The 26,375-nt window shown below is 55.0% G+C and overlaps 1 protein-coding gene across 4 annotated transcripts in view; it reads right to left on the reverse strand.

Moving 5' to 3' along the window:
- RET (ret proto-oncogene) overlaps window positions 1-26,375 on the reverse strand; it is a 262,367-nt gene that overhangs the window by 107,791 nt on the left and 128,201 nt on the right. For all 4 annotated transcript variants that reach the window (XM_060285978.1, XM_060285979.1, XM_060285974.1 and 1 more), the window contains 2 exons: window positions 5,765-5,998; window positions 874-983 (listed from right to left, as the gene is read on the reverse strand). The gene's annotated coding sequence lies outside the window, so the exon portion shown is untranslated. The remainder of the gene's footprint in view (window positions 1-873; window positions 984-5,764; window positions 5,999-26,375) is intronic.

Below are 26,375 nucleotides of genomic sequence, written 5' to 3' on the forward strand. Positions count from 1 at the left end.
GGCACTCCCAGAGGGGCTGGGCACACAAACCACAGAGGAACAAGGATTTCAAGGTCGGGGTCTCGGGGGCTGCACCTTCTGTCTCCCCTGGGGCTCCCACTCCCAGTAGATGCATCTGATGGACAGTTGCAGGTGTCCTGGGCCAGGTGCCTCTTGGCATGCAGTCCTGGGCTCTTCAGCAATGGGGCTCAACCCTCTGTCCACGGCTAGATATGGGACAAGTCTGGCCTTTTTATGGGGGCCAGCTGTTTGCGTTCCAGGTTTTCTGCCATCAGCTAATACTTATCCAGTGTCAGCTGTGTGACAAGCACTACACTGGGTATTTACAGCCCTGTGAGGCAAGAGCTCTCACATCCCTATTTCACAGAGAGGTAACTGAGGGTAGGTAGCTTGCCCCAGGCCACAGCTGGTTGAGGGTCTGAGTCAGGTTTACACCTCAACCCGCTGAACTTCACAGCCCAGGCTGCCTCTCTTCACAGCAGCATTGACCTTGGGGGCGGTTCCCTCAGCCCATGGCTGCCGACCTCACAGACCCCAGAAGTGCTGGCTGAGGCAGTGGGGTCCTGCCCTACTTGAGGGACCCTTCCTGGAAGCACAGAAGAGTGGATCCTTTCTGGGTACAGTGGGCCCAGGGTCATCCCCCACTCTTGGACTCTGTATTAGGGTTCTCCAGAGAAACAGAACCAGTAAGATACCCTTTCTATCCATCTATCTATCTACCTATCTATCTATCTATCTATCTATCTATCTATCTATCTATCTACCTATTTACCTATCTATCATCTATCTATCTATGCATCTATCTATCATCTATCTATCATCTATCTATCTATGCATCTATCTAGGGAGATTTATTATAAAGAATTGGCTCACCTGATTGTGGAGGCTGAGAAGTCCCAAGATTTGCAGTTGGCAGCTGGAGACCCAGGAATGCTGATGGGATAAGTTCTAGTCTGACAGGCTTGAGACGCAGTATTTCAAGTCTGAAGGTCAGAAAAGATCGATGTCTCAGTTCAACAGTCAGGCAGGAGGAGTTCCCTTTTGTTCTGGGGAGGCTCAGCCTTTTGTGCTATTCAGGTTTTCAACTGACTGGATGAGGCCCACCCGCATCAGGGAGGGAAATCTGCTTTATATCGTCTTCTGATTCAATGCTAATGTCACTAACACAACACTGTAACTCAACTATACTTCAATTTAAAACATGCTAATGTCATCCAGAAACACCCTCACAGAAACACTCAGAATACTGCTTGAGCAAATATCCCGGCACCCCACCGACCTAGTCATGCTGACGCATAGAATTCACTATCACAGGTTCTGAGACTCCAGGCCCAGGAGCCCCGAGTGCGCGCCAGCTCCCAGCCGTACACCTTGCTCTGGGACAGGCTTTGGCTGTAGGGCCTGGATGTGGATGAGATCAGTTAACAGCACGTCCCCTGGGCATGCCCTTCACACTCTGAACCTCCTTCCTCCTCCGTACGTGGGTGTACTGTCCATGACCAGTGACCCATGCAGTGTAGACCAGGGCACTGGGATTCGGAGAGGTCCCACAGTCAGTCAGAGGTGCTGCCGGGATCTGAACCCAGGTGCTCTGGCTCCCAGCCCCAGCCTATTCTGCTGCCTGCCTCCCGCTAGGGGATGGTGTGTTTCCCCACTCTCACTGGGCTCACGGCTGTTTCTGAAGTTGGGCGGCCTGCCAGCCTGGGGTCCCCGGAACAGTTTGGGATGTGAAGAGGAAGCATGCAGAGTGGGGGACCCCGAGGGTGAAGAGGGCAACTCTCTCCTGCCGAGAGAGGACCATGTCTCTCCCTTGAACCCACCAGGGGCTGGCCTCGCAGGGGATTGTCCAGAAGAGGCAGTTAGGGAGGCTGGATGTCCTCGAAGGGGGCAAGTCTCCCAATGCCGTGGTGAGATGACCCCCACATGGCAACCCCTAGACTGGCCGTAAGATTCCAGACAGAATGATCTTCACATGCAGTTTAAGAACGGCTCCTTCTAAAAATCAGGATGGGCCATTACATACTGAAGTAATTCTGGTACATGCTGAGATTTGTAGAACTGGGTCCAAAGTCCCGGGTGTGTGTGTGTGTGTGTGTGTGTGTGTGTGTGTGTGTGTGTGTGTGTGTGTGTGTGTGTGTGTGTGTGTGTGTGTGTGTGTGTGTGTGTGTGTGTGTGTGTGTGTGTGTGTGTGTGTGTGTGTGTGTGTGTGTGTGATGGGGGTGAGTGTGGCCCTAAGCAGGCTTCCAACCACAGAGGATGGCCTTCAAGGTCCTGGAGGGTGGATCCAGGGTTCTGCTTAAGGCTGGCACACTTTTGACAGGGTCCTTGAGGGCTCAGGACCCAGAGATGGAGGCTGTTGAGAAAAACAATGAGCATCCCTGGCAGGGAAAGCTCTGGCCTACGGCCGCTCACGGCGAGACCCAGGTCCACACAGTTCACACCCGCCAGGCCTCAGAGACCCGCACACCCCTCCTCTGTCTTCCAGATGAGGCCCCTGAGGGAAAGGAGCAGGTTCCTGCCAGGCCCCACATGCCAAGGCCAGCCAGGTGCTTGGTCACTGCCCCACACTGGACCCCAGGGGTCAGCCCCTCCTTCTCCCTTTGTGTCTTGTCCACAATCACTTTAGCTTTGTTATCACTTCCTGTAAATCAACTCGCTTTTTAACCTAGTCTCATCCTAAGCAATGTCAGCCTTCGAACAGTCTCTCAACGTACTTGGGTCTCTTTTCCCTCCACACACTGTCTCGATGAAAATGACTCATAGAGATGAAGATGGTTCAGGCAGTTCCTGACTTAAGGAGTCAAGCTTTGCTCTGCAGCCTCTCATTGGACGGCCTCGTCCCTAGAAGGACGGGGTTGGTCGGGCTGTTCTCTGGGAGCCAGGCTGTCCTGAGCGGATCTTGACCATGACACCACAACCTTCAAGGAAATGCCTTTTTCTTTGCAAAGCCAGGCCACATGCCATGACTGACTTGACCTCATAGGTGTGAGGGTTCAGTAGAGGAAAGCGAGCTTCACTTTCTCCTGTGTCTTCTCCCAGTGGCCATATATATCCCCGTGACACTTGGTATCTGAAAGTCCATATTGTTTGGGGATGAACACATCCACATTTAGTGCTCATGTGACAGGATTCCCCTAACCTCTTGCCTTCTACCTTTCTATGCTTCAGTGTGACACTTGTCAGCAACAGAAGCCTAGATTTTGCTTTTGTGTCCAATCTGACAGTCTCTGTGGAGTACATCTGTGGTTATTGTTTTTATTGATCTATGAGAACTTCATTCCAGCTCTTAATTTTTGTCCTGGATTTTTCTAGACTTCTATTTTCCCTCTCCTTCCTAACTCCTATCAGAGTGACTAAATTTTCTGTCTTCCCTTTTCCTCTTCTTAAGGGTTTGGAAGTCGTGGTTGGCTGATAATAGTTCCCAAAGACACAATCGCGCACTAATTCCCAGAACCTGAGAATATTACCTTATATGCAAATATGTCCTGAAATTAATGATCTCGAGAGCAGAAGTTTATCCTGGGTTCTCTGGGTGGGCCCTAAATGCAATCACATATATCCTTATAAGAGAGAAGCAGCGGGAGATCTTACACAAACCTACACAGACGAGAAGGCTTTTTAAAGACTGGCAGAGACTGCAGTGATGTGGCCACAAGCCCAGGAAAGCTAGGGCAGCCACCAGAAGCTGGAAGGGGCAAGGAAAGATTCTCCCATAAATCCTCAGGAGGGAGAACTACGCTGCCTTCTTGACACTTGGTTTCTGTCTTCCGGCCACCAGAACTGTAGAAGAAGTTTCTGTTGCTGTCAACCACCAATTTTGTGGTAACTTGTTGTAGCAGTCACAGGAAACTAACACAGAGGTCATATTTTCTACTTCTACTACTTTAATAAGTTGCCCTGAAATTCTTTCCCTGTCTACTAGAACATGCAGACTCTTCTTAGACACAGTCAGCATCTCTGCCCTGCTCCGTGTGAGTGTGCTGGACTTTGCTGCTCAGTATATCCATTCCCACCTTCTCTTACGGGCCCAAGCTCTTTTTTTTTTTTTTTTTTTTTTGCGGTACATGGGCCTCTCACTGTTGTGGCCTCTCCCGTTGCGGAGCACAGGCTCTGGACGCACAGGCTCAGTGGCCATGGCTCACGGGCCCAGCCGCTCCGCGGCATGTGGGATCTTCCCGGACCTGGGCACGAACCCGTGTCCCATGCATCGGCAGGCGGACTCTCAACCACTGTGCCACCAGGGAAGAGGGTCCAAGCTCTTGACTCCTCTCCTGTGAGGACCTTTAAAACTGGAAGCAGGCCAAGAGGCTACATTCACCAAAGGGCTAATTCATGGAAAGTCAATTTGCTGAAAGCCGGTTTTTCAAAAAATCAATTTGCTGAAGACAGGCTTTGCCAGCTGACCAATATGGCAAACTTACCAATTTAAGAAACATTTGTTTCCTTGATGAAAATGAAGTGTGCAGCTATTGGGTGATAGAATTGTTAACAGTTTCTAAAGCTTTCTGTGAAGGTTTAGCTGCTGGCAGCCCTCTAAGGCAGGTCCAGCTAGCTGGATGCTGAGGTTGTGGGGTGCAGTCGGTCTTTTGTGTGTGTCTTCAAGCCCCAGTCCTGGGCTAGGCAGCCGTCCCCGGCCCTGCTCTCATTGGCACAGAATCAGATCAGTGCCTGGGTTCACATGCTGTGCTTTCTCGCTCTTCATCTCTGTCTCTGGAAATGCCCCTCGCTGCCTCGAAAGCTCAGTCGTGCATTTAAATGTTGTTTGTTATATGTTGCCCAGTTTTTCTAAGCCCCGTGTGGACGGGGTGGGGTAAGGGGAGAGGATTTCCAAGGTCTCCAGGATGGCTGGAATGGAGTTTGCTGTGCCCGTTTTGGGGACAGGGAAGCTGGGGCCCGCAGCAGGAGACCTGCCCTACAACAGTCGCACAGAGACGGGGTGGAGTTGAGATTTGATCCTGGCTCTGCCTCCTGCGGCCTCTTCAACGGACAGTGAAGGATCTTCCGTTGAATGTTCAAGTCCTCGTCAAGGTTCACAAAGTGGCTTTGAGGAGGAGGGGCTGCGAGCCCCCCTAAGGCCCCCGGGGCCCCCAGTTGAGAAAGATCCTGACGACTCATCTGGGTTCAGAAGGGATGGGGGTGTAAGTGACCCCCAGTGCTGGTGCTGGTGCCAGCTTTGCTGCCCACCTCGACTGCAGGCCTGGTAGCGATGGAAGGGCAGCAAGAAGGAGAGGCCCGCAGGCTCTGCCGTGGGGCGCAGACCCCTCGTCCCCGCCTGGCGCACCGGGGAACCACCTAGGCCTGCTCCTGTGCCTCTTCGGGCTCCGTCCTGGGAGTGCGCGTTAACGAGCTGCTACCTATTGCATGAGGCAGCCTGCTGATGAAGCACGCGGGATTCTTGCTTACAGGCAACCCGCCCCTGAGCTCAACGCCCAGAGGTCCCAATAGCTTGGTCGTCGGGTCGATCGCACCTTGGAAAGGCCGGGCCGGGCCTGAGTTCCTCCCTGACCACTTTGCTTTGGGAGGAGCAGGTCTCCCTCCCACCCCCGGCCACAGCTGCGCCCAGCTGGCAGCCCAGAGCCCGGTGAATGTGGGGGGCTGGCTCTGAGTCCCCGCCCCTCCGACTGGCGGCCATAGGCCGCCATGACCTTCTCTGACCTGCCTCACCTCACCCTCCCCTGCCTGGGACTGGACCCCCACCTGTGCCACTCCCCAGCCTCAGCCTCGGCTGTTGCAGTCGGCTGATCCTTTAGCCACTGAAGCTCACCTTCACCCTGAGCGAGCTCAGGTGACACGTGTCACAGACTGTCCTCATGGGTGGCTGACACGCCAGGCAGATCCCACCTGTGTAAGGGGAGCTCTCACGGGAGTGCTGGCCTGCAGGCTTCGTCCCGTCCAGAGCTGCCCATCGTTGGTCTCTGTGGCCTGCAGGACGGCGCAGGCTCTCTCCTGCCTCCTGACCAGCCACATTTCCCAGGACGGAAACGGCCTTTACCTGGACCTGTTTGGATGAAGAGACAAGGTGGGGCTTGCCTCCTGGTGCTGACGCGGGCAGTTCTGGGGGTCCCTGGCCACCTGCCACCCGCCCCCTCAGGCCTGCCCTCCGGTCATCTCTGTGGAGCAGCCCCCAGCGTAGGTGGTGGACACGGGTGGCCCTGGGTGCATGTCCCACGCAGGCCGGAGAGCGATCTGCAGGGCTGCAGGGCGGGCCCCGAGGGGAACACCTCACCACGAGCTGGTCTGGGCTGGCTGACCACTGGGTGTGATGGGCCTGCTATTGAGCAGGAGTTCCTTCCTCCCTGGGGATCTGCATCTGCCCCCACGGTGAGCCCCTCTGGGCCTGTCCCTGCCTAGAGGTGACAAGGGGTCCTCACAACATTCTCGGGTCCACCCCGGAGTGTTCACGTCCTCCTGAGCTGAAAGTTTGGGGGTTAGGCCCACAAGCTGTTGTCTCTGAGCTGGTGTTTCAGAGGAAGTGACGTTGGCCTCTGAATCACGTGGGGTTCACCCTGCGGCCCAGAGCAGGTAGTGGTGCGAGCTGGGGATGCGGGAAGGAGGTCCACAGCTAAGGTACCCGCTTATGTGGCTGAGATGTGGGCTCTTTCTCCAAGGGGCTGACCAGCCCCCCCGGGTGCCCCCTCCCCTCTACAGCGAAGCCCTGACAGCCGCTGCCTCACCACCTTGCACAAGCCCTCCGGCTCCTTGGCCTGGTCTGGCCCTGGGTGCAAGGGCGCAGCCTACCCATGGCCCCTTGGCCTGAGCCTCCAGCCTGGCCAGTGCAGGGACCCAGACTTTCTGTAATCAGGAGTCCCAGAGGCCAGCCACTGCCCCTGTGCCACCCCCACTCCCAGGGAATGAAAGGAGGTCACACGCAATAACCACTTCTATCAACCCCCTGTCTTTGGAGTTACCACCTCCCGTCTGTGAAAACGGGATGCCAGCCCCTGGCCAGGCAACATGGAGGAAGGTGCAGCTGGTCAGCACCCTCCCCCATCTCTCTCCCGATAGGCGTGTTGTCAGTAACAGTGTCTCCACATATCACTGCACTGAATTACAGAGGGGTCCTGGCTAGAGGCAGCTAAATGCTAGGAGCTGACAGACACAAACCTCCCGGCCTGGCGAGGCTCCAAGGCTCGGACAGCGGACCCAGCCTGGGAGGGACGAGGGACAAAGGGGCCCTGGCCCCAGTGAGCCCACAGTGTGTCCGAAGGATGGGGTTGTGCCGCGACCCTCAGGCCCTGACTGCTAGGGAGGGGCCTGCTCAAGGCCGCACAGCCAGCTGGGCCTGGCCAGGCTGCGGATCCCTGAGTCGTGAGCCAGCTGTCCGTCTGCTGCCCGCCCTGGGCTCCACTCCCTGGTCAGGCTCAACGTCCAGGTGCTTGTGTGTCTCACGGGCCTTCTAGCGCCCTTGGGCCAGCCTGGCGGCCCTCCAGCTTCACAGCCTGGAGCCAGTGGGGTGCTGGTTGTGGTGGTGCCACGAGGGCGGGCTTATCGCCCAAGCCCTGTACTGGCCACAAGGTGACAAGTTCTCCTCGGGATGCTGCTGTCAGCAGGTGCTTCCGTGGGAATGGTGACAGCGTGCTGCTGGAGGCCCAGTGAGGAGAGTCAAGTGAGGGCTGCGGGGCAGTGCTGCGCGGCCGTCCCTCACCTCCGAGACCGCTGAGGACACTTCGTCTCAGAGTGGGCATGCAGGGCCCTTCCGGGCCTGGCCAGAGACCCTCCTTACCAGCCTTCGCCCCTCCTGTCCTTTGTCTTACGCACCACTGGCCCTGAGGCCTTTGGAGCGCAGCAGAAATGTCAGGGGTCCTCACTTCTCCCCGCGGACAACTGCCAGGTCTTCACAGCCCTCCTGCGAGCTGTCCCCGAGTGCCCTGCCTAGGACACGGCCCAGATCGAACTCTGCCAGGGATGCGGGTGTGGGCCCCCAACAAGCTTTTCTGGGCAGGGCCTCGACCGCTGTCTGTGACACGCTGTCCCTGCCTGAGCACGGGGCTCACAGAAGGACAAGGGCAAAGACAGCCATGAGACCCATCCTTGCTACACCCATGGGGAGATGGGTTAAGGAAGGGGGGACCTCAGGCCTCGGGCCGCAGAGAGGACTCAGGCCCGGGCCCAGGCTGTTGCCCCACCCATGCTCTTTGCACACTCATGAGGGTCGTTGTGGGGAATGGCCACCCTTTTGAGATTTTGAAAAGCAGAGGCAGGATATACCTATCCCCTACCCTATCACCCCACGTCCCCTCCACGTGGGCAGCTCTGAGACACCAGGGGCCCAGGGCAGTCCCGCCTGCAGACTGTGTTCTGGCAAGGCCCAGGCGTGAGCACTCTTAAATCCTGTGCTGGACCTGGGGCGGAGGGGGTTGAGCCTTCCCCTTCGCTCCTTCCCAGGCCAGGGCCCAGGTCTGAGGCTCGCACTGCCCTCCTGGCTGCCTCTCGTCCCGGCCCGTGTGCTAATAGGGAGAGCTTCCATTAAGGCTGATGACAGGAACTGCCACCCGGGAGACACCCTTTGATCTCAGGGCGGCAGGATGCAGAGTAGTCAAGAAGGGGGGCTGCGCTTCCTGACACACACCACTGTTGACCGGCTCTCTGAGTGTCCTGGACTTGGGGGTGGCAGGTGAGGGGACAGGAGGGCAGGGCTCTGCGGGGCAGGCCCCTGACCTGGATGGAACTGTCCACGGAGGAAGGGTCCAGCCTAGGGAGGTCCGGGGAGGGTGCTCCAGAGCGAGCTCAGCGGGCCCCAGTATGCCTTGACCAACCAGGAGGGCTGGCAGCTCCGGGAGGGTGGGGCCGACCCTTTTCCAGAGCCCCTCTTGGAACTCTCCCTGCCCTTGCAGAAGTGACAACCTCCAGGAGACAGGCTGAAGTGAACAAGCTGCACGGCGGCTCCTCAAAATGCTCTCTGCACGGCCCCTCTGGGCCACCTGTCCCTGCCAGCAGGGACCCCTCAGCTGCCCACACCTCAGCTTCTTTCTTGAGAAATCTGAGGACCCGATGCTACTCCGATCCCCTGTGCCGAGGTCTGAACACCCTCCTAATGCAGCCTGAATTTAAGGAAGGCCCTAAAGGTGGCCAGACGAAGCTTGGGGTCCCAGCCTCTGAGCTGGCAGGGTGCTCTGAGGCATGGTGCCCCTTCTTCCGCAACTGCGGACACGTATGGAGCCTGGCACCCAGGCCGCCCCTGCCTGGCTCACCCCAGTTTTCCCCCAGGGGTGCAGGCAACTAAGGCCTAAGCATCCAGCCCATGGCCCAGTAGGGCGCCCTTCCCAGTGGGTGCAGTACCCACATGTCAAGGGCCTCTAAATATTCTCTCACCAGAGCCTATGCCGTTGGGAACCGGCGTTCTACGGAAGCTGTCTGAGCCTGAGATTGGAACCTCGTCCAGCCTGGCCCGCGGTTGGCAGTGACCCTCAGCCCCTGATGGTCCACACAGAGGCAGAGTCCTGGTCACCCCTCAAACCTGACCTTGCCTCTCCCTGCCAGCAGCAGCCAGGAGTGGAGGGGTGTGAGGAAGGGATGCTGTGAAACATGGTATCCACTGAATGCTGGGGAGATTCTCCAGAACCCAGACCCAGGCCTCCAGGCTGTTCAGGCCTGTAAGGCTCAGCAAACGTGGGTGGGAACAGTGAGGCCTGCAGGGGCAGGGAGGGCACCATGTGAGCTCACCTCAGGGGAGCCCACCCAACGCGGTTCCCTGTGATGCCGCGGCAGGGCAGGAGCCTCCCAGCAGGAGGAGACCTCCGAGCCACTGGGGCAGAGGCCCCCGTGCAGGGCAGCCCATCACCCGTTCCAGGCTCAGGCATCCCAGCACCGAGGGCCTTCCCGTGACCTGGCCGTGAACATCACCAATCCTGGTCCAGGGAAAACTGGACATGGGTCATTGTGGGGATGGGTTGGACAGACAGACAGGATGTCAGAAGGAGAAGCAGAGAAAAATAAGAAAGAGACTAAGAGAAAGGAAAAAGAATGACAGACAGGGAGGCAAAGACAGAAGAAAGAGAGACAGAGAGGACGGTGTGAAGGAGACCAGAGAAGGAAGAGAGGCACTGAGGCTGAAGCCAGGACAAGGGCAGGAGGGAGCTGGTGTTTCATGGAGAGGAGGGGGAGGACGATCCTGCAGCCAGTTCCCGGGGCAGCACACTTAGGCGCTGAGCATTTCTGAGGGACTGGGCCAGTGACTTGGGGTCTTAGCGTGGGGCTCTCTGGGCCCCTGCTCTGCTGCCGTGCAGAGTGCCAGGGCTGGAGGGGTCTTAGAGACCACAGCCTGAGCCCCTTTCACTGAGGCAGCCACCGCGGCCAGAGAAGCATGGGTTTTGGACCCCCCGGAAGTCAGCCCTGAGCTGGGCCAAACCCAGAGACCCAGACTCCTCACCCAGGCTCCCGCCGGCACCCCCCCCCCAAATCAAAGCCTAAGCTAAGAGGGTGGACATGAAAAGGCCAAGAGGCACAGGTGGCCTGGCTCCCGGGGCTGGGCAGATGAGGGGCTCAGAGCACTGCCATGGAGGGTAGGACTGACCCTCCCCACAGGTGGCCCCCGCCACTTCCCAGTTAGCCAGGACGGGGCCCCCTGGCCATGAATATGCAGTGATAGGCACATGGGTGGGCTGATAGGCTGGGTCCAGGGTGGAAAGGAAAGTGTCCAGGGTGGACAGGAAAGTGTCAAGGGTCAAAGTCATCCTGCTGGAATCCCACCCCTGGGCATACACCTGGACAAAACTATAATTCAAAAAGATACATGCACCCCTATGTTCATAGCAGCGCTATTCACAATACACAAGATGTGGAAGCAACCTAAATGTTCATCGACGAGGAATGGATAAAGAGAATGTGGTACATATATACAGTGGAACACTACTCAGCCGTAAAAAAGAACAAAATAATGCCATCTGCAGCAACATGGATGCAACTAGAGATTACCATACTCAGTGAAGTACGTCAGAAAGAGAAAGACCAACACCATATGATGTCACTTATACGTGTAATCTAACATATGACACAAATGAACCTATCTGTGAAACAGAAACAGACTCGTGGACATACATAACAGACTGGTGGTTGCCGAGGGGGAGGGGGTTGGGGGAGGGATGGAGTGGGAGGCTGGGATTAGCAGATGTAAGCTTTTACATATAGAATGGATAAACAACAAGGTCCTACCGTATAGCACAGAGAACTATATTCAATATCCTATGATAAACCATGATGGAAAAGAACACAGTTAAAAAAAAAAGAAGGTATATATATGTATAACTGAATCACTTTGCTGTACAGCAGTTATTAATATAACATTGTAAAACAGCTATACTTCAATTTAAAAAAAGAAAATATTGAAAAAAAATTAAGCAATCTGTGAGAGAACCATTTAAGATGATAAAAACATCCTGATCCTTATCAAAATTTCTTCTAGATTTAGCATCAATTAAAGATTGTTCCCTGAATCAAAAAGAAAAAAAAAAAGTCATCTTGTTGGAGGCAGGTTCAGCAGGTGCCCAGGCTGAGCCCTGCTGGACTCCTTGGCCTCCTTGGGGAGGGACACGTCTGCCCTACAGCCCGTGGTATCATGGACAGTTGGCCCAATTTGCTCTACTGTGGGCAATGCCAACCCTGGACTCCCATTTCCAAGAAGAAAGTTGTTCAGGCTATTGGCTTGAATTCCAGCGCCCGGCCCTCACCATCTACTTAATCCTGGGAGGGTGGGGACACCTCGAGCCTTGGTTTTCTGCTCTGCAATGTGGAGACCGGAATGCCTGGGGTTGATGGGACGCTGAGTGAGAAGAGGGGCTCAGGTGTCCCAGCTGTGGGGCGGGAGGGGCAGGGGTGAGCCTCTGGGTGCGGAGCCAGCAGGAGCCTGCAGGACTCCCGGCCTGAGAGCACCCGCCCGGCGCTCCTGAGTCAATAGCCCGGACTCCAGGAAAAGGGAGGGTCAGCAAAACAGGGCAGCGCAGCCCTCGCTGAGAGGCAGCAGAAACGTCCCGGGAGGTAAGCGCCAGGCCATAAACATAAAAAGGAGTCCAGCAGGACAAACTAATGGCCCTTCAGTGGGAGAGGCAGATAGCTGGGATTCACAGGCGCGCTTCCAGATCAATACTTGTGCGCTGATTTGCTGAAGAGGCTCTTATGAAGTTTAAGCAGAGTTCATTGTTAAATACTCTTCTGTACAAAGGATGTGGGCGGCCGTATTAATTCCTTTTCTCTTACGGATCAATAATTACATTGCTGATTTGCTTAAAAGGCTCAGGTCGAGGCAGGGGTGAGGGAAGCGGGCCTCACGGCTCCAGAGAGCATGGCTGCAGGTCCAGGAAGACCACGCTGTGGTCGACGGAAACCACCAGGGGCCAGAAGGGGCTGGTGACAAAGGGACATGTAGCAAAGCTGGCAGCCAGTTCAGCGTCACCTCCATTCCCCAAACTTCCCTCTAGCTCCGTCCTCCCCTCTTCTTGAAGCCCTTTTCTCGGAGCCGGGCTGACAGTGAGGTCCTGGCTTCCTCTGGAGGCAACTCTTCAGCCCACTTGCAGGCCCCCATCCTGGCCTCCTCTGCTCTTCCCAACAGCCTGTCCCTCGGGCCCAGCTGAGACGAGCTGGGAGAGGAGGCCGTGCCCTGTGAGCCAGGACAGAAGGGAGGGAGCGGGCAGGCCCATGTGGGCCAAGGCCAGCAGAGGGGCCAGTGCTGACACGGTTCTCAAACAACCAGGGAGCTCGTGGGGAATCTGTGCCCCAACCCGCTGTCACACTCAGGCTGAGAGCAACCCCTCCTCGCAGGGAAGGAGGCAGGACAGGCGGCCATAGGCTTTCCTCAGCCTTGACAGTCGGCCTTGATGTTCACTCTCCAATATCATAAACCAACGGAGCACAGCTTGTTTGCTGGTGACTGCCAGTAATCCCGGCCTTGTCTAGCAAGCATCTGGGGTGGTCTACACAACAGCCCTGTAGGACGGGAGGTAGGCAGGCTTGGGGCTGCTCTTTCCTGACCCTGGAATACAGTCCTGGGCTGGGTCCACTTTAACAGCCTGGAGGAAGTTCAGCTGGAGGAACACAGTCACCTAATGTTATCCATGCTCAGAAGTCGTAATGAAGGAAGGAAGGGAGGAAGGGAGGGAGGAAGGAAGGAAGGAAGGAAAGAAGGAAGGAGGAAGGGAGGGAAGGAGGGAGGGAGGGAGGAAGGAAGGAAGGAAGGAAGGAAGGAAGGAGGAAGGGAGGGAAGGAGGGAGGGAGGGAGGAAGGAAGGAAGGAAAGAAGGAAGGAGGAAGGGAGGGAGGGAGGGAGGGAAGGAAGGAAGGAAAGAAGGAAGGAAGGAAGGAAGGAAAGAAGGAAGGAGGAAGGGAGGGAGGGAGGGAGGGAGGAAGGAAGGGTGGTACGAGCCATGAATTAACTTCTCTTGTCTAGATGGTCAAGAAGTTTCCTTGTCCATGCTCACTAATATCATCTGTTGATGGCTGTGTAGGGGAGCCATGTCTGAACTCTGGGGTGAAGAGTGCCTATAATTGATTAATAATGTCTGCCATGGGCATGGAATAGGCAGTGGTGGAACATAAAAATCTATGTCATATATTTTTAGCTTCGATGAACCACAGAATCTGTTTGGTACCAAGAATGCCACATGGCTTGAGACCTGGTTTGAAGACTCTCTTGAAAAAGTCTGTATCCTGGCTGAGGGGCCTCCTAGGGTCCTGCCTGACCCTGCACATGTACACAGGTGCACAGATGCTGTCAGGAGGCTATTATGAATTCTAATGCATCTAATAGCCTGGTCAGGAAATAGAAAGGTATATTACAGATCATTAAGTGGGCAAAGGAATTTGACAACCTTTGATCTGAGTCGGGAAAACAGATGGTATGAGTTAATTTGCCCGCTTGTGAAGAGAAGAAAAGTCAGCCCTCAACAGTGACAGGCAAGGAGCTCAGCCTCCAGGGGCCTGGCCCCAGGGAAGGCATGCAGCAGCAATCCTGGGAGTGGAGGGCTCGGATGCACAGGGGCCAGCAGGTGTCTGAGGGCCATGGCTTCCAGGCTACCCTCCCCCTGCTCCAGTCCAAGGCACAGACCTGTCCCTCACCTCACCACCATCAGGGCACTGGCTCCCAGAGAATGTCCACTAAGGCAGGGACAGCCCTCAGGGACAATATAGGCACTAGGCAACCCTGCGTGTCAGGCCCATGTGTGGTACCCAGGTCCCATCACATCCGCCAGGATCCCTAGGGGATTTGCTGCATTGGTGCTGTGCTGACCCTGTGGGAGGCCAGGGACAAGGGCCCAGAGCGGTGATGTCACGGCGGGCTCACAGATCCAGTGTCCAGTCACACACACTTCCACTGGGGTGCCCAGTAGGTTTTCAAAAGGCACCTGCCTGGTCTCCCTCCCCAGCAAGCCTCCCCTCCCCCCACCCCAGCTGATGGCAGCTCCGACCTTCCAGTTTCTTAAGTAACAAGTCCTGGTGTCTCCCAGTGCCTTTTCCTCCCATCCCTCACGGTGCATCTTCCAGCAGATCCTGTGGCCTGCACCTTCCAAATACACCAGAACCTGACTTCTGCTCACCTCCCTGCCCACCCCACCGAAGCCCTAACGTCTCTTACTCAGTTCCTGCACTAGCCAATGCCTGTTCTTCTGTGCCTCCCTGCCCTACAGTCTGTCCTCTCCCAGAAGCCACAGTAGTCCTTCTGAGGCTTAAGTCAGAACCCAGCAGTGGCCGCCCTCCTCCCCACAGCAACTTCTTTGACCTTGCCCTGCTCGTCCTCCAGGTCCTGCCTCCGCTGGCCCCGTGCTCATCTCTAATCCTCCAGGCCATGCCTGGCCAGGGCCCTAGCTCCGGTGCTTGTCCTGCTTGGTTCCTCAATGCGGGCTGTCCTCGGTGAACAATGCAGCCCTTTGGGCAGGTTTCTTGTTTGTCCTGTCGCTGCGGTGTCCGAGTGCCCAGAGTCGGGCCTGAAACACAGTGGGCCCTCAATCAATGACTGTTGAATGAAAGTGTCCAGGCCTGAATAGCACACTGCCTGGGGTGCAGTGTGGCCAGGAGAGGGCTGGCGAATGTGAACTCAAGACAGGCAGGGACTAGTTGCAGGGGTGCAAGCACAGCATCGTGGAGCTCCAACACCTCTTGAATTGCAGGGAAGAATTTTAACCGGGGGAGTGAGTGGGCATATATCCCGACAAAACTATAATTCAAGAAGATACATGCCTACGTATGTTCATAGCAGCGCTATTCACAATAGGCAAGACATGGAAGCAACCTAAGTGGCCATCGATGGAGGAACGGATAAAGAAGATGTGGTACATATATACAATGGAATATCACTCAGCCATAAAAAGAACGAAATAATGCCATTTGCAGCAACATGGATGAAACTAGAGATGATCATACTAAGTGAAGTAAGTCAGACAGACAAAGACAAATACCATGTGATATCACTTATATGTGGAATCTAAACTATGACACAAACGAACCTATCTCTGAAACAGAAACAGAATCACGGACATAGAAAACAGACTTGTGGTTGCCAAGGGGGAGGGGGTTGGGGGAGGGATGGAGGGGGAGGTTGGGATTAGCGGATGTAAGCTTTTATAAAGACTGTAGAATGGAAAAACAACAAGGTCCTAGTGTATAGTACAGAGAGCTATATTCAATATCCTATGATAAGCCATAATGGAAAAGAATATATATTAAGAAAAAAGAATGTGTATGTATGTTTAACTGAATCACTTTGCTGTACAGCAGTACTTTCACTGTAAATCAACTATACGTCAATAAAAATAAATAAATTTTAAAAAGACACCAAAAAAGAAGGGAGTGAGAACATTTTGCATTTAGAAGTTTAAGCTGGTGGTGGGCGGGACGGATTGGAGGGGAGAGAAAATGCAGGGAGGACAGTGAGGGGGCAGTACCATGAGCCAGGCAGGAAGGGGGAAACTGAGTCGGCCAAAGGAGAGTGGGAGTGGGGTGGGGGGTGGCGTATGAGCAATTTTCTAGAGGGTTCGCAGCTTCCCCGTTCACCAGCTGCGTGGACTTGGGTATGTTCCTTTATTTTCCCATCCTCAATGTCCTCACCTGTAAAATGGGCTAACAGTGGGAATCTCTCAAGGGCAGACTGAAGTTAGATGAGGTTGGTGTGCAGAGCAGCTGCCCACAGCCCAGGCCCCTGCAGGCTGAGCTTCTGCCCCTGGCTGCCCCGGACCCTGGAAGGGGCTGAGCGCACACAGCCCCTCTGAGCCCCCGCCTCCCATTGACGCTCCTGTTCTCAGCCTGCCTGGTGATAGCTCAGAGGGCAGAGCCTTGATGGGTAATGAGACCTTTCTCTCGAAGAACACCCTGTGCTCAGTGGAAACATGTCCTTAGTATGCAAGGACGCTGGATCCATTAGCTTTGAGTACACCATCATATTGCTGGAGTGATTGTTCCTCAAATAGAATTACTTCCTACAATTATCCTCTAAAAAGACAGGCCCCGGGCTACGGGCGAGAGGTGCTGGGAGGCCAAAGCCAAATCAAATCGGGGACCTGGTTCTTTGGAGATGAGTCTGGCACTGGGGTCTGCGCGGCACATATGTACGTGGGGACCGTCGGGACGCTCAATTGTGCCACCCGTGTTATTTCCTCAGCCCCAAGCCAAAGAGATCGGAGCCCCAGCCAGCAGAGCAGGCTGACCAAGGACACTGCTGAGTGAGGGAGGAAATGGCAGGCAGACACAAGAAGCACGAAAAAGAGGAACTCTGTTTAAGGTGTATTCTGCTCTGAGTGAAGCCAAGTCTACGGTGGCCTCATGGCCCTGTGCTGTCTGCTCTCCCTGTGCTCCCTGACTGCACTGCCCCAAACAGATGAAGCGGCTCAACATTAATGGCATTAATAGTAATCAGACCAAACGCTGGCCTAAAGCCCTAGATGCAGCCTTCATTTAATCCCCACGACTATAATTGCCCCCGTTTTACAGATGAGGAAACAGAGGCACAGGAGGCCGTTCAGTCAGCGTATCTGGGGCACTGAGCACCTTCAAGGCCCTGCTCTGGGCATCACGGCGAATGAGATGAAGAGTCAAACAGCTGACACGTCAGGGTGGAAGGGGAGACTCGCCATCGGGGTGTAAACGAATACACGAGGCAGCTCGGCTCAGGGGGTGGTAAGAGTGAGTAGAGGGGGCCCCAGGGAGGGGTTCTGGCTGGGCTGGAGAGAAAGCCCCCGAGGGGACATCTGAGTGGAGGGAAGGAGCTGGCCTGCAGAGATACGAGATAAAGCGTTCCTAACAGAAGGTACAGCCAAGCAAAACCCAGAGGCTGGACGGACGTGGTGAGGTTGACAAGAGCAGCAGTGGCTGGAGCATCTGATGCAGGTGCTGAGGTAGGAGAGGAGATGGAATTGGAAGGTGAGCGAGAGCTGGTAGAGGGCTGAGTAGGAGCGAGGTGGGTGGGTTTGTCGTGGCTGCATCGGCAGCTACTGACGGGGTTAAGCCCAGAAGCAACGGGACCAGCATGCACTTGGGAAGATCCTGGTGTTGCCGGTGTTGGGGGTGGGAGGGGGGTATGCAGAGTCTGGTTGGACTAGGGTAGCCGCCGAGGTGACAGGGTAGACGAGTCCACGTGAGAGAGGGGTTCAGGTGAGGTGCGTCCAGGTGAGGGTGGCTGTGATCAGGCGTTCTGGAGGTTGGCAACAGAGCTTCCTTGGATTGGATGTAGGGGTGAGGGGACAGTGGTGAGGGGACTCAAAGGGGTTTGACCTGAGTAGCAGGGACAGGTCAATTCAGGCAGGGAGCTCTGAGGTGGACCTTAGTCTGGTTCTGGGCCCTGGGTACCAGATGCTGTAGGGGATGCAAAGCGTGCAGCTGGCAGGCGAGTCTCCAGCTGAAGAGAGGCGGGGCCCAGGGAGAGGAGGGCCCAGGGCACGAGTCCGAGTAGCCAGCACAAGGTGGCAACGGAGTGGAGGTGCTGAATGAGACCATAGCCGGGCAAGGGGACAGGGATGGAATCGAAGTGCCCGACTTATGTGATGTGAGCGATGGAGAGAAAGGCGAAGTCTGCAACCAGCTCTGGCTCACCCGCCTGGCTCCACCTGGGACCTGCCAGTTCACACAGCTGCACACAGCTCTCCCCCGCCCTGCACACACGCTGCCCTTCCTACCCCTGCCTTGAGTCTGGACCCCAGGCGGGCCCCAGAGCACATGTCACCCTGCTTCCTCTGACTCCCACCAGGATGGGGCCCTGTGCCTGCCTGTCAGGACAGAAAAAGCTGGACTTTATCTCATTTGTCTCTGTACCCCCATAGCACTTAGCAAAGAGTAGACCCTCTGAACGCTATTCCATTAAATTGAATAAACCACGGCATTTTCTTATCTCGTTCCTGCTCAGAAGTGGGCTTGCCTCCACTTGCATCTGGGCCCATCATTCAGCGCACTCTATTCTGTGGGGCGCACGCCTGCCAGATTAGGATCGCGGTCAATATCTGTTTTATTGTCCTTCCACACCAGCGCGGCGGAGCATGATCGATCGCCCTCCTGGCTGCTGATAAGGAGGGCTCTCCGCTCGGTCAGACGAGGCTTCAGGCGCCGGAGCTGAGGACCCCGGCCTCCTTGCCTCCCCACCTCCCCAGCTCCAGAAAGCCCTGCCCTCCGCCAGCCTGCCCTCCAGTCCGGGATGACTCAGGAGGGAGTGGAAGTGAATGTCCAGGAGCACCTATGGTGGGCAACACAGGGTGGGGACAGTCCCGGGCACCTGATTTGGGGCTGGTCTGTGAATGAAGTGGCCCTGGTCAGGGTGGAGGACGCTGGGGTGCCTGACAACCGTAGGCCACCTGAGTGAGAGCCACTTGCTCTCACATGGCGCCCACCACCGTTGGGGCCCACACCTAAGCTTACCATGCAGAAACGGCCCAGCCTCTGCCCACGGGTCATCCCCCCAGTGCGCAAGATCACGACCTCACCATGCTCACGGCCGCCGCTTGGCGAGTGTTGCCTGGCCTGGACCCGTCAGAATAGAGTCCCACTCCCACCCCGCCCTGGCAGGGTAGGGGGAGGTGTGGCACAGCGCAAATCAGGGTGTCTGGAACAGAGCAGTGCCTGCTCCCCTCTCAGCTGTGGCTCAAGGCATCGAGAACCAGCCCTTTCCATTCTCTATCTCACCTGTGTGCCCTTCACTTCCCCCACCCTCTTTGCTCCTCATGGACAGGTCGTGAGCCCCTCTCCTGGTGCTCAAGCCAAGACTTCCAATGGTTTGCATCTGCTGTCTCAGAGCCCCCCACTTTTCCCTGTGGCCCTCGATGCAGAGCTGAGTGGAGGACAGGGACCTTAGAGTGTGACTGGCAGGACCCCTGGTCCCTCCCCCCACCCCCATGCATGCACCCGCAGAGCTGTCGAACTCAACGTGGGGTCTTGGTCAATCCTTAGAGTGTCGCTGAGAGATACATTTATTCCCACTTCACAGATAAGGAATTAAGATCCAGACCCTCCTGGTCCCTTTCCATGAGGCCTCTCCTCCTTTGCTCCCACAAGGGGCTTTGCTCCCACAGTTAAGACGCTGAGCGTCTCCTGTGCAGCCCTCCAAGCATCTGAGGGAGACCTGCAGTATGTTGGCTTCCCGTGTCTGCGCCCCGGCTGTCCCGGCTGCCGTTCAGCAACTGAGGCCAGGTACCAGTACCAGTGTCCCTTTACGTGGCCGTGAACTTCCCCTGTGTGGGAGAGGGGTGTGGGAGGGGTCAGCACACAGTGCCTTCCCCCGAAACTGCCATTGCCCCTCTGTGTATTTGCCCAGCTCGGAGGCAGGGAGGCTCCCCCAGCTTGCTCAAAGGTGAGCTGCTTCGGGTGTCACCCTCCACTCTGGGCTAGACTGTCCAGCCCAGATGGCACTGGTCAGTGACGGCATTAGCCTGGGTACCTAGAGACTCTGGTGAGTCGCCAAGCCAGGGGCATGGACTCTTCAAGCCAAATGGGATGGCAGCAAAGATGGCAGAAGGAATTTCTGAGTAAAAAGACTCCCTTGGAGCTCACGGAGAGGCCTGGCCTTCTCACCTTGTGGCTCTGTCCCCTCAGAAGGCCCTCTTCCCACTCCCTGTGCCCACCGCACCCTGCTGCTTCTCACACTGCAACGATCACGTCCATTAGTTGTCATAGCAACCCAGACCGGACAAGTCATTTTCTAGAGGGCCCTGTGCAAATTACGGCATTACACCAACTTATTGCCAATCTTTTTAATTAAAACATTTTGCTTTCAACTCTACTAATGGCAGAGATCAGTAAACAGGGAAGATTGAATTACTGATATTGAAGCTCCCACATCTCTTAAAAGGCTTAATTACTGGTGGGACCACAGTGAGGCCAGAGGGAGGCTGCTGACAAGCAGGTGGGCCTCACCCAGGAAGGCCAGCCCCTGTGAAGGTAACGAAACAAAGCCCAGAGCACCGAAAAGATACACATTAAAAAAATTTGTTTAGAACACTTAAAGGACATAAAAAGTTGCTAGAGTTATGGCTACAATTTCAGTTTCCAGGAACCATGATGTCACATTGCTGGCTGCTCAATTTCTGTTGAATTAAATTGCCTGGTCTGACACCTGGAGGCAGAACCCTGTGTCCATGCGTGCACAGTGTGTGTGTGATTGACTGATAAGGGGGCCACAGATCCCACTGGCCAGTGGCTGACTGATAAGCGGGCCACAGACCTCACTGGCCACTTGCTCCAAAGTCCCTCCCACCCCTCCTCCCGCAGTTAACATCCTTCTAACCAAAGCCCCCAGGGAGCACTTCCCCTCCCAGCAGGCCCCAGCAGGGTGGCTAGAAGCGGCTCAGCAGGAAATGCCCTCCGATGGGCCTCATTTAGTGAAGGGAAAACAAAGGCCCCAGAGAGAAGGGTCACACCAAAGCTCCTTCTGTGTATAATGAATTGTGCTAATTACAGTTATCTCCTTCATCTCCTCCAGGGTCTATAATGCCCAGGAAGGAACGAGTAGCTATTTTTAAGTGGAAATTTTCTGTTAATTAAAACTGCTTCGAGTGTGTGTGTGTGTAGATGTGTGTGAGGCGTGTATGTGCAGGAGTGTGCGTGTAGCACAAACTGAAGCACAGACACTTCTAGGCTCTTTATTCCTGAGGGTTCAGGACCAGTTAAGGTCCCTACGTCAGAGCAGAACTTGGTTCCCATGACTGCACTTAAAATCAGATCATAAAAAAAGGTAAAGGGATAAAATATATACCCTGAAAGTCCTAGACCAAAATGTCAAAAAAAGTTCACATGGCAATAGTAATTTCAGACGCAACAGAATGCAAGGCAGAAAGCATTAATGAGGATAAAGAAAGACACTACAATTATGTCCACCAATATGACTCACTGACCATGAACTTGTGTGCACTTAGTAATACAATCTTGCAAATTTGCAAGATTCGCATAAAACTAACAAATTCACCCCTCAGTGGAAGCTTTAAAATACTTCAAAATCAGAAATGGATAGCTCAACGTGACAAAAAATTAGTTAAATAAAAGGAAAGAAAGTCTCATGAACGTTCGAAGAACGATACCATACAGCCCACACTCTGACCACAGTGCAGTAAGTTGGAAATCAAAAACTAAGAAGTACTTACATAAAAGTGTTCTTGGAAATTTAGAAATGTGCTCCTAAATGACTGAATTCAAGATGAAATTTCAAACGATTTAGCATAGTAGGGCAGGATATAATACATAAACTACTATATATTAAAACTTGTGGAATGCGGCTAAATTGGTATTTAGAGGAAAATATATAGCCTTGAATACATTAATTGAACAGCAAGAAATATCTTAAAGTTTTTAAATTAAAAAAACAGAAAAAGCAAGTAAAGCAGTGCTAAAAGGCAGAGATTAACTTTAAAAAAATTAAGAAGAAACAAGCACAAATAAGGCTGAACGTTATTTCTGTTTTTTAAAATACTAATGAAATTGACGAGGAAGGAAGAAACCCTGTTTTAAGAACCCAGGCACCTGGGTGCCCCCCACCACCCCTGTCCCTCCAGGTCTGATCTCTGGCCCTGGTGGAGTTATCTCCTCTAGTTCTCAGGGCACCTAGGTACTCTCTAAGGCCTTGTGGTTTGGACAGCCTGTGTTCTGTAAAACAGTGGCAAGTAATTTTGCCTGTCTCTGCCCTGTCTTCTTCCCAGGGTAAGCAAGCAAAGGGAAGTTGAGGATGACCAAGCTCTTGGTCAACCATAAAACTCTATGTAACGTATGAGAATCAACATGAAGTAGCCATGTAAGGAGTTTAATGCAAGTGAGCACTTGCCCAGCTCTTTATTCACTCAACTTGTTCTAAAGTTTTAAAGTTAAAAACAGAGGGAAGTGGAACCTGGAGTTTGCACTCCCGCCTCCCCAAATGTGAAGAGTGCCAGTGGGCAGTGTGCTTCCCCACAAGATAGAGGGCTCAGAGGACAGGATGATGTCCTGCTGTGGCCTTCAGTCCCGTCTAGTGTCCATCTAGGTGCTCTGATTCCAGGGGTCTGCAGGAAGCAGAAGTTCCCACCAAAGGATCTGAGTCAGGGAGGCGCTACCCCCAAGCTCCACTGCCTGCCCTCTTGGGGTCTTCTCAGGAACTGAGCCAAATGCCCTGGTCTTTCCTCAGGCCTCCTAATAACAAGCACTTCCACAAAACGTCACCCTGTGGCTAGCAGGGAGTGCTAGCACCCATCCCCATGAGATATTATCAGCATCGCCACCCTCACTTCATGGATGAGAGAACTGAGGCTCAGAGAGGATAAATAACCTGTCCAGGAGCCCAGGGCAGGAAGATGGAGTGCGGATTTGAATGGGGCACCCTGCCTCCCAGCCCCCATGCTCACACGCTGGCCCCAGCCTGCCCCTGGCCCTCCGTCCAGACAGTGAGGCAGCCCCTGCCTGGGGCCCAGCCTCTGTCCCCTTCAGAGCTACGCCCACAAGCTCTGCTTCTCAGGGGCACAGCCTCACTCTATCAGTCTTATCTGCCAGCCCGAGGGAGAGCTGGCAGCTGAATCACAGAAAAGCGTCCTCTCTCCCAGTGGAGCTGGAGATAAGGAAGGCTGCATTAACCCCAGATCCCGCCTGAAATGCTCCCTGTGCTCACGAAGCGGCTGCAGTGATAGCCACAGACCCCATCAATCGCCCTCAGCAGCGGCTGATACACTGTCGGCTGTCGATACACAGGCCTTGGGTGGGCGGGTGGTTGGTGGGGGAATCCATCTCCCTCCCCTTGCTATACGGGGGCACAGGGACCCTGACCATCACGCCGTCGGGAATTTCTCATCTGCCCATGATGTGTCCCCAAAGCGAGTGTTTATCAGTAGGTCCAATCTGTGACCCCATCCATAACGCACAGCCTGGTAAAACGGTCTTCTTATACTCATGGGAGGTGTCGTGTTCCTTGTTCTTCTGGAAGATGGGATATTTGGGCCGCGGACTGTACCTCTGCCCAGGAACCCTGCGTCCCGCACGCCTGAGCTCACATCTGGTCAGCGCCTCTACTCTGCTCACGCTGGGACTGAGGGCGCTGATGTGGTCAATGGCGGCCCTGTGCATGTCCCCAGGGATGAATCAGCCCATGCCCACTGGCACTGGGGCGGGGGTGGGGGCGGGGGGCGTCCTGGCTTTAAATCCTGCTCCTGACTCCGTGGTCTCTTCTCTGAACTTCAGAGGGACGAGGGCTGCCAGTCTGTCTGTCGCTGGCCCTGATGCTTCCAGTTCCCTCCCGGGGTTACTGGTGTGGGGAAGTAGATCGTGTGGGTGGTTCACTGGGCCCAGGGCAGGTGGGAAACACCTTTGACTCCCACTGCAGGTCAGGGCACTTCCCTGCCTTTGCCTCCCTCTGCCCTCTGCCCCCAGGACCGTCCCTCTCCCTGTTTGCCCCACGCCTGTCCCCTCCAGAGTGGCTCTGAGCTGGTGTTGGAGGTTCTGGGAGGTGCAGAGCCTCAGGGAGGAGACGTGGGGGTGTCTGGGGCTCTGCAGGGTCGGGCTGCCTGCAGGGGAGGTTCCAGGCTCCTGAGACTGACGGCCTGTTTGATTACTCTGGGCTGTGCTCAGCTCCAGGGCACGTGCTGGCGGGAAATCTCAGGGGTCCTTTCAAATCGCTCAGGGTCAGCCCAGGGCAGCTTGGAGGAAGGCCGGCACCGCTGCTGGAGAAGCAGCCTCCCCCCGTCCCACACAGCCTCTCAGGCCTGGCCTCACCATGCGGGGAGGTCCAGCGGCCATTGCAGGCTGCCCACCGTCGCAGGTGTGCCAGGGCCTAGCCCCCTCCTCCCGGGGTGTCCGCCTCACCCCCAGGCACTCAGAGCCCAGAGAGGATGGGGAACCGGGCCCTCAGTGTTCAGCTTTCTCTTTCGCTTGTTCAGGAGTGCGGGCTGAGCCCCAGCGTCCTGGCCTTGGGCAAGGTTTCTGGAAAGGCCTGTGGGAGGCCAAGGGGAAGGCCATGGGTTTTGGAACTCAGAGATGGCAGAGCATGGAGGCAGAGCCACGAGGAGGCTCCTTCCCTGAACCTCAGGCTCTTCCGTAAAGTGGGACTAGAGCTGTCCTGCAGGGGCAATGCTAAAGAGCAAAGACCCTCAGAATGGGCTGTCTTGAGGAACCGACCCCTTCGATAACGTGCTCTGAGCCTCTCCCCAGGGCTCTGCAGTCATGTCTGGGGCCCCAGCAGGCCCAGCCTGAAGCTGCAGGGCCTCCTTTTCTCCCAGTCCACCAGCTGCTGCTTCTAGCCCCCTCTCTCCAGGGGCCCCAGGGAGACCCTCTCTCCCTCTCACCACCTGCTCTGTGCCCCTTACTCCTGCCAAGAAACACCCGCCTTCCCAGTGATGAAAGTCCCCATGAACATGGGTGTATTGTTTATGTGTGTGTTTGTGTGTGTCGAGGACAGAGACAGAGAGACAGAGAGTCATGGTCTTGGTGGCCAACTCCCGCTCTTACACGGGTTGGGGAGAGTGTAGAAACAAGAAAGAGAAGACCCCGCGCAAACTGCAGCCTCCACCCACCTCTCCTTTTCTCTGGGTGTCCCAGCCTAGGGCCTGTTTCCTCGATTTCCCTGCTGCTCCCACCCAGCCCACCCCTTGTTCACCCTGCCCAGCCCTGCGTGCATCCGTGCAAGAGCCTCCAGGAGATTAGGGGGTGATTTGGAGCAGTAATAAACGCTGACTCCCTGCTGCCTGCCCCTCCACTCCACCCCAGAGGAAGGCATCTACTTTTGGAGCACGGACTCAGGGTGGTAGCGGGTCCACTGGATGGTGTAAGAGACCTGGCAAGTGGGGGTGGGGACTCGGGACACCCCTCTCCTGACCCCAGGATGTCAGAGCCAGTAGTATGGCCCACAGTTGACAGGACATTCCCTCCTGACTCGGCCCTACCTAGATCAAGCCAGTCTTCAGCCAGGCGCCCACTTGGAGAGCAGGACCTGGCTGGATTTCAGCCTCTACTTCTCCCTTGGTGGGGTATCTTGGGCAGTTGTAAAAGGAAGTCCTCTCTGGTCCAGGCAGGCATGCTGGCGTCCCAAGTTGGAAGCTCCTATGGGGCCCCAGCTCTGTCAATCCAAGAGATCAGACAGAAGATGTTCCTTCAAGGAAACTGAGCCCTTACAATGAGGAGGTCTGGCAGTCAGCATCTCACCATGCAATGGGGCCGGCGGTGGGTGACCTCACTGGGAACCCCTCGTCCACACCAAGGAAGCCCTGTCTGCAGGACAGTCTCCCTCAAATGGGCTAAGAAGTATCTAATCAAGCTACCAGGCCTAACTTCTAGTTTACAGGCAATATAGGGGACAGAGGAACAAGTTCAGTGACACCATGAGGAAACAGGCAGATCCTGGCCGTGGGTCTTCCATGAGACAATGGGCCCTGGATTCTTTGGAAAGACAACATCATAACAAGGGCTCTTCTCAACTAGAAAGACCACAGGGGCAAAACCAAATGGCAGCATGGTCCCAGATTGGTTTGGACTTTTAAAAAAGGACATAAAACAGATTCTTAGATCAGTTTGGGAAATCTGAGTGGAGACTACATGATATTTTGGAGTCATTCTTAATTTTCTAAGGTCTCATAATGGAATATAAGGACATGTCCTCCGTTTTGTGTGATGCAGGCTGAAATATCAATATCTAGGCCTGAAGTGTCATGACATTTGCAACTTAATTTCAAATCATTTAGTAAAATTATCTGTGCATTGGTGTGTACAGGTGTGTATGTGTATGTGTATGTGTGTGTGTGCAAGGAGAGAGAGGGAGGGAGAGAGGAGATAATAAGCGTTAACAGTATTCACAGCTGCTCAGTCCAGGTGGGCTCGTGCTACTCTTTCAACTCTTCCAACATCTGTGTTTGATATTTTTCGTAATAAAACGTGGGGTACAAAAGTGCCATGTGGGCCAGCCCCGCCAGACACAAAGCTCTCTCTCCAAGGACATGTGCCTCTGGCCACCGTTCCTGGGTGGCATTCTTCTTC

Source organism: Globicephala melas, chromosome 16 (assembly GCF_963455315.2).
Source record: "Globicephala melas chromosome 16, mGloMel1.2, whole genome shotgun sequence".
Lineage (NCBI taxonomy): Eukaryota > Metazoa > Chordata > Mammalia > Artiodactyla > Delphinidae > Globicephala > Globicephala melas.